General features: G+C 49.9%; 1 long non-coding RNA gene across 1 annotated transcript in view; it reads left to right on the top strand.

Annotated features, from left to right (window-relative positions):
• The first annotated feature begins 3,586 nt into the window (after positions 1–3,586).
• The window catches only part of LOC140393560 (uncharacterized), a 73,164-nt gene continuing 68,373 nt past the window's right edge, over positions 3,587–8,377 (top strand). Inside the window, exon 1 of the long non-coding RNA XR_011935663.1 lies at positions 3,587–3,661. This is a non-coding gene — a long non-coding RNA (uncharacterized lncRNA). The remainder of the gene's footprint in view (positions 3,662–8,377) is intronic.

The following is an 8,377-nucleotide window of genomic DNA, read 5'->3' as shown; positions in this document are numbered from 1 at the left end:
GTCAGCCGAGGTTGGAATCGAAACCCGGGTCTCTGGCGCTGTGCCACCCCAAATTATTATTATTATTTTTTTAAATTTAGAGTGCCCAATTCATTTTTTCCAATTAAAGGGCAATTTTAGCGTGGCCAATCCACCTAGTCTGCACATCTTTGGGTTGTGGGGGCGAAACCCACGCAAACACGGGGAGAATGTACAAACTCCACACGGACAGTGACCCAGAGCCAAGATCGAACCTGGCACATCGGTGCCGTGAGGCAACAGGGCTAACCCACTGCGCCACCATGCCCCAAATTATAAGGTAGATTGGGAGATAACATTTCTAACAAATTGTACATGCGTCTGGATTTTTTTTTTAATAAACCAGTACACTCCTTGAAACTTCTATTGGTGACAAATATATTTGGCATTTTAAAAGTCTACTAAATTACGTTATTCTAATGCAATCTACCTGTGTAAATGCTGAATTGGTGTTTCAGATATGTCGAATGTTACAATTGCACAAAGGGTGACTTTGAGTTACAAGCTTGTAACCAGATAAGACTGTATTCTTTTTTTTAACAGCAAGATTGAACTGACATTTTTTTTGTTTAGATTCCTGGTTCCAAATAGATTCCCATCCTCGGAGTTTCCCATCTGTTTTTGGTGCCTTTCCTGTAATCCACACACCAAGACCGAAGCTCACTACAGTGTATTTAAAAGTGGGTCAATAGTGCTGCAGTCGCCAATTGCCTTGCTTTCCAATCATAGTGCGCTAGGGGTGAGTTAGAATGGGAGGTACAAAGCACAAATGATGTAAGAATCAGAGTAAAATGTAAATGTCACCACAGTACCATGGGCTGTTCTCCCCTTTGAGCGCTGACTTAACTTGATGGTCACCACATCTCAGGCAAGGGCAAGGTTGAGAAGGTGGGGGCTTCATGAATAGCCTCAGCCGGGCGGGAATTAAACCAACACTGTTGGCATTGCTCTGCATCACGAATCAGCCATCCAGCCAACTGAGCTAACTCCCAGTAGTGGGCGAAACCCAGTATGCAGGACACTGTATGTGCTGGCCTCCTCTGTCACCTGGATGGCACTCTGCACTTCTGTGTAAGTGGAGAAATCAATCGATGGGGTGGGGGGGGGATACCTGCTACAGACTACAAAGTCGGCATCCACTCCATCAATACCAGTAATAAAGAAAATATTTCTCTGTTGTTGCAAACAAGACCAGTAGACTGGAGTCACAGTTGTCAGTCGCTTTGCATCATCGGAGACTGCTATGGATTTAAATGCTCTTCCATTCCAAACAAGAACACATGGGTTTTGGGTTCTACTCAGAAGTCACGTTCTCACACGCGGCTGGAAACGTGACTCACCCTCCTCAAAGGAGGATACAAGCTAAGGATGGGTGAACATTGTTCTACCTTCTCACCTCGGGAATTAACAACTGCAATGACAATTTCTGCAGCTACTACTGGGCGGCTAATATAGCCATGATTCGGAAATGGGTATTGGGGGAGGGGTCGACGTGGGAGCGGTTAGAGGCGGCGTCATGCAAAGGCACCAGCTTAGGGGCACTTGTAACGGCACCTCTGCTGTTCTCACCGGCGGGCTACTCCCCAAGTCCAGTGGTGGCGGCGGCGCTAAGGATCTGGGGTCAGTGGAGAAGGCACAGGGAGGTGGAGGGAGCCTCAGTTTGGACCCCGATACGCAACAATCACAGATTTGTTCCGGGCAAGATAGACGGAGGGTTTCAAAGCTGGCATAGGGCAGGTATTAAAAGGATGGGGGACCTGTTCATAGACGGGACTTTTCCCAGCTTGAAGGCGCTGGAGGAGAAATTCGGTCTGCCCCCTGGAAATGCCTTCAGATACCTTCAGGTACGCGCCTTCCTAAAAAAACAGGTGGTGACATTTCCGTTGCTACCCCCACGTAGGATACAGGATAGGGTGGTCTCTGGCACTTGGCTAGGGGAGGGGAAGGTGTTGGACATCTGCTAAGAACTACAGGAGGCGGAGGAAGCTCCAGTGGTGGAACTTAAGGGCAAGTGGGAGGAGATAGGCGGGGAGCTGGATGCGGGCCTGTGGGCTGATGCCCTAAGCAGGGTTAATTCCTCCTCATCAAATGCCAGGCTTAGCTTAATTCAGTTTAAGGTGGTCCATCGGGCACACACGACAGCAGCGAGAATGAGCAAGTTCTTTGGGGTTGAGGATAGATGTGCGAGATATGCGGGAAGCCCAGCGAACCATGTCCATATGTTCTGAGCATGTCCGGCTCTCAAAGGATTCGCTAAGGCAATGTCCAAGATCCTAAACACGCGGGTGGTGCCGAGTCCAGAGATAGTGATCTTTGGTGTGTCAGATGATCCGGGAGTTCAGAAAGCGAAAGAGGCCGAGGTTTTGGCCTTTGCCACCCTGGTAGCCCAGACAGATCCTTTTAACGTGGAGAGACTCAAAACCCCCGAGTGTGGAGACCTGGGTTGGCGACATGGCTGGCTTTCTCAGTCTTGAGAAAATAAAGTTTGCCTTGAGAGGGTCCATGATGGGTTCTCTCGGAGGTGGCAGCTGTTCCTCGACTTTCTAGGAGAGCATTAAAATGTCAGCAGCAGCAGCAATCCGGGTTGGGGGGGGGGGGGAATGTTCACTTACTGTATCTTCTTTTTTATATTTAATGTTAACGTTCACCTTGTTTTGTTAAATGTTGTGAATGGTTATGTAAAAATTCTGTTTTGATAAAAATCTGAATAAAAATAATTTTTAAAAAAAAACAACTGCAATGACAACTTGTATTTGCATGGCACCTTTGACGTAAATATCCCAAGGCCCCCGAGAGACAGAGAAGGGAATGAAAGCTTGTGGCCATGTGATGCATCACAGGGATAACACAGCCACTGACCTGACATTGGGCTACCACAATTTACATTGCCAGTATCTACAGGGGGTGAGGTCTTTGAGTTTGGCAATTATGCTTCAGTTGTCATTGTGCAATGATTTGTTCGATAAAAACAGAATGTATTAAGTGGGGCAAATTTAGAATTTCTTTTAGGGAAGATGGATAGCCATAATGTAAGATTCTGAATCAATACCTCCCCAGCCTCCCATCCCCAGCCCCACCTTACACAGGACAAATTGGCACAAGAGCACACACAAAGGAGATCCTGTCCAACATACTGACAGCCAATTTACTGAGCTCAGCACTTTGGCACCGATGCACAGCAACAAGAGCCAGCTTTTTAAAGGCTGCAGTCTTAATATCCCAACAAACTACCCATGTTTAACATGGGGGCTATACCAATGGGTCCTCCAGTTGACCTGCAGATAAACTGATCCACAAAATTCTGACACAAACAACACCACAGATCATCAGTAGATCCAACATGTCTCACATTGATCCACAACTTAGAAATTTCAAGGCCTCATATTTCACGCCTGTGTAAATAAGTTAAAAAAACAGCAATACTTTGAATGTTGGCATCATTCTACATTCCGCTCATCACAAAACAAGCTTGTTATTTTGTGGATGTTGGTAGTTTCAGATGTTCTTAATTAGGGGTAGGATGTAACTGCCACACTGCACCTGGCACGGATCTGGGTGCGCCGGTTAAATATCAGGAAAAGCCAAAATTGTGATTTGTGCCGGGCGCAAATCAGTTTGCTATCGAACCGGCCAGCTCCCGATGGTGAGTTCTGGATCGCACCCAAATATAGCGAGCATTTCATTAACTCCAATTTGCATGAGTTTCCATCTCATTAGCGAGATTGAAGTCGAATGTAATGGCCTCCCGTAAATTAACCAGCTTCCCAGTGAAAAGTCACGCGGGTGTCGTTTAGTACCCCTTTTTAAGAACATGAAGCTGGCACAATGACTGCTGAGGGGGACTGAGGAAGTGATTAGCCATTTCCATTTTCAGGCATGCAGCTTGAGGGCACCGGAGTTGCTACCCCCTCAGGGGGGTTAGGCTTGTTCGGGTAACTGAAGCGTTCCAGGTCGGGAGTTGCCCCTCCGCCGGGCAGAAGGGGAGTAAGGGGCTTTTGTGGATGCCTCATAACAGGGCAACTATAGCTGCTGGCTGTCTGTCCTAGCAATACCTCTAGGACTGAACCTTGTTCTTGGCAATATGCTGAACGTCACGTTATCTCCCTTTGACTGGAGCAGCCTCAAGCTTCACAGCTGAAGGCTAATGCGAATAAAAAATTGCCTTATTAGTTGTGAGAGCACTTCCCAGCGGCAGGTTGTGTTTGCTGCTTCCTGCTGCTTGCAGTTGCAAATGCCTGGAGGCTGCTGCTGTTGTTTCCTTCTTTTTCTGTAGCCTAAAAGAAGAACAATTTTTTTAAAGATACTGCTGCCTATCCTTCTTGCCAATAAAAAGCCCAATGCTCTCTCCTAACGCCAATCACACAGAAAAAAAACAGGAACTCTGTGCTCTGGGCGACCTTTGAGTCCAGAAGACGATCAGGTTCGAAGCACGAGGATGCTGTGGGGCCTGGTGCGTGACATTGATCTAAATGAGCTACCAGATAAAGATGTTAAAGAAATGCTTTTGCAGATTGCTGATGGTTTTGTTGCTGGTGTGGTGAGTAACTGGCACGTCACCGCAGGTTAAACACGCTGGAAGTCAGGGATGTTCAACTGTACCTTGAGCACCAGTGGAATATGTGGATGCCAGGATTTGGTTCCGATGAGATTGGACCGTGTGGGAGGGGCTGCACAGGAGTGGCTCCTGGATCGATAATGGCACTTATACATGGAACAACCAACAAGTAATGAATTGCTGACCAGCTCGGGCGGGATTCTCCGACCCCCTGCTGGGTGGGAGAATCGCCGGGGGTCGGCGTGAATCCCGCCCCCGTCATCCTCCTAATTCTCCAGCCCCCCCAAAAACCGGCCCGGCGTGAGTCGCGCCGCCCGCCTCGGAGAATGGCGGGGTCGGGCGCGACTCAATGGGTGCCGGGGCTGACCGAAATCTCCGGCCCGCGATGGGCTGAAGTCCTGCCCGTCTGTTGCCGGTCCCACCGGCATAAATTAGAGTAGGTCCCTTACCGGCGGGACCTGGCGGTGCGGGCGGGCTCCGGGGTTCTTGGGGGGGGCGGGGGCATCTGGCCCCAGGAGGTGCCCCCACGGTGGCCTGGCTCACGATCCGGGCCCACCGATCCACGGCGGGCCTGTGCCGTGGGGGCACTCGATTGTTCCGCACCAGAGGCTGTGGTCCTCCGCCATTCCCGGTGCGGAAGCGTAGCCCTCTGCGCATGCATGACGCCAGCACGCGCTGGCGCTCCCGTGCATGCGCCGGCCGGCGGAGGCCCTTCAGCGCCGGTTGGTGTGGCGCCAAGCCTCTTTTCCGCCGGCCGGTGGGGTGCCAACCACTCCGGGGGGGGGCCTACCCCTTTGGGGCGGCCCGACGCCGGAGTGGTTCACGCCACTCCGTCCCACCGGGACCCCCCGCCCCGCCTGGTAGGGGTGAATCCCGCCCGATTCCTACGACAAACATTCTCAGGCTTATCCTCTGTTTCTGTTGAGGACTCTGCGAGGAGCAATGCCATGTGTTTGGTTTTTGTTTTGTGAAAATGAGCTGATATAGCTTTGTATTGGTACCAATGTGGAACGGTGACATTTCCTAGTTGAATATTGGTTAGTGTGATTTGTGGAATGTTACATACTTGATTTTCAAATCTTTACTAATGTTGACCGATTTAATAAACAAAATATTTTCAAGTGGCTTCTTCTGGGTACATGGGCTATGTCTCCGACGATGATTATTGCATCATATTTCAATCAAACTTTGAAATCTGAACACTTTGTCTAAACTCTAGAAGCATCAGCATAGAGGCAGCAACAAACAATCAAATACTCAAGAACTGGGCTTCAGAACTGGGGATATTCTTGTGACCATAAGGTAAGGGGAGCATAAGGTAAGGGGACAGCAGACACAGGACAATGATCTGGGGACCCGGGTTCGAATCCCACCACGGTGGAATTTAAACTCAATAAAATATCTGGAATTTTAAAAAAAGTCGAATGATGCCCAGGAAACCATTGCGTAAAAATCCATCTGGTTCACGAATGTCCTTTAGGGAAGGAAATCTGCCATCCTTACCTGATCTGGCCTCCATGTGACCCAGACCCACAGCAATGCGTTGACTCTTAAATGCCCTCTGAATTGGCCGAGCAAGCCACACAGTTGTGTTCTACCATTCCAAAAACACAAAAAAGGAATGAAACCGGACGGACCCCCTGGCATTGACCCAGGCACAGGAAATGACAACTGCAAATCCAGATCTGTCAATCCTGCAAAGTCCTTCTTACTAACATCTGGGGGTTTGTGCCAAAATTGGGAGAGCTGTCTCACAGGTTAGTCAAGTAACAGCCTGACATAGGCATACTCACAGATGTCCCAGACACCATTATCACCATTCCATTTTTAAAAAAATGTATTTTATTACAAAGATGTATCGAAACAGGTTACAGCGAATAAACACCCCGGGAAACTATACAGTCTGTACAGATTTTCCCCTTTTTCACCACTCCCTACCCCGCGACGAACAGCTCCTCAAACACGGTCACAAACATCCCCCACCTTTTCTCAAACTCCCCTGAAGAGCCTCTTAACTCATACTTTATCGTCTCTAATCGTAGGAAGTCATACAGGTCACTCAACCAAGCCACTATCCCCGGTGGCGATGCTGACCGCCACTCCAGCAAAATTTGCCACCGTGCAATCAGAGAGGCGAAGGCCAAGACATCGGCCATCCTCCTCTCCATGAGCTCCGGCATCTCTGAAACCACAAACATCGCCACCAAAGGGTCCGGGTCCTCTTCCTCCTCCACTATCCTGGCTAAGACCACGAACACTCCCGCCCAGAATCTTCCCAATTTTTCACAACCCCAAAACATGTGCGCGTGATTCGCTGGCCCCCGCCCACACCTCTCACACTAATCTGCTATTCCCTGGAAGAACCCACTCATTCTCGTCCGAGTTATATGCACCCTGTGCACCACCTTAAACTGTATCAGGCTCATCCTTGTACAAGAGGAGGTCCCGTTTACCCTTCGCAGTGCCTCACTCCATACTCCCCAATTGATCTCCCCTCCCTACTCCGCTTCCCATTTCTCCTTGATCTTTACCACCTGCTCACCTCCCTGCTCCCACAGCCACTTTTATATATTCCCAAATTATCCCTCCCCTTCCACATCCGGAAGCAGCAGTCGCTGCAGCAGGTGTATCCCGGCAACCTAGGGAACCCCCTCCAGACCTTTCGCGCAAAGTCCCTCACCTGCAGATACCTGAACTCACTCCCCCTCGGCAGCTCTACCCTCTCCCTTAGCTCCTCCAGACTAGCGTACCCTTCCGCCAAATATAGATCCATCACCTTGACCAGCCCCACTTCCCTCCACCTCCTGTAAACACTATCCATCCCCCTCGGCTCAAAACCATGATTCGCGCACAGCAGCGTTAGCACCGACATCCCTTCCACCCTAAAATGCCTCCTCAACTGATTCCGTATCTTCACCGTGGACTGCACCACCGGGCTCCCTGAATACCTACTCAGAGCCATTGGCAACGCTGCCGTCACCATAACCCTCAAACTAGACTCCTTGCAAGATTCCTCTCCTTCCTAACCCACTCTCCCCCTTCTCCTTCCCACCACCGCCGCACCTTGTCCACATTCGCCACCCAATAATAATGAAGCAAGTTCGGCAATGCCAACCCCCCCTGCTGCCTCTGCCTCTGTAGCAAGGTCCTCCCCACCCATACAAAGTCAGAAATGATCGTGTCCACTTTCTGAAAAAAGGCCTTGGTATAAAGATCGGGAGAGTTTGAAAGATAGACAAGAACCTCAGCAGAATATTCATTTTCACCACTTGGACCCTCCAGCCAACGTTAAGTGCAGTGTATCCCACTTCTTAAGATCGTCCCTACCCTACTCCACCAGCTTCATTAAGTTCTACTTATGGAGCCCCGTCCATTCCTTCGCTACCTGAATCCCCAAATACCTAAACCTATCCCTCACTACCGTAAATGGCATCCTCCCTAAATTAGCCCGCTGTGCCAGCTCATTCACCGGGAATACCTCGCTTTTCCCTACATTCAACTTGTACCCCGAGAACCCTCCAAACATCGCCCATAATCTTCCCATACTCTCCAACGGATCCGAAACATACAGCAAGAGGTCATCGGCATAGAGCGCCACCTGATGCTCCCTCTGTCCCCTCATAATCCCCCACCACTTCGCCGACCCCCTGAGAGCCATCGCCAATGGCTCTATGGCCAGCGCAAACAGCAGCCACCACTGCCTCGTACCCCTGTGTAAGTCAAAGCTTCGTGAGCCCATATCATTCGTCCTCACCCTCGTCCTTGGCGCCACATACAGCAACCGTACCCATGCCACAAATCTCG

This window comes from Scyliorhinus torazame, chromosome 17 (genome assembly GCF_047496885.1).
Source record: "Scyliorhinus torazame isolate Kashiwa2021f chromosome 17, sScyTor2.1, whole genome shotgun sequence".
NCBI classification, from domain to species: Eukaryota; Metazoa; Chordata; class Chondrichthyes; order Carcharhiniformes; family Scyliorhinidae; genus Scyliorhinus; species Scyliorhinus torazame.
This window is presented reverse-complemented; position numbering and strand designations above follow the sequence as displayed.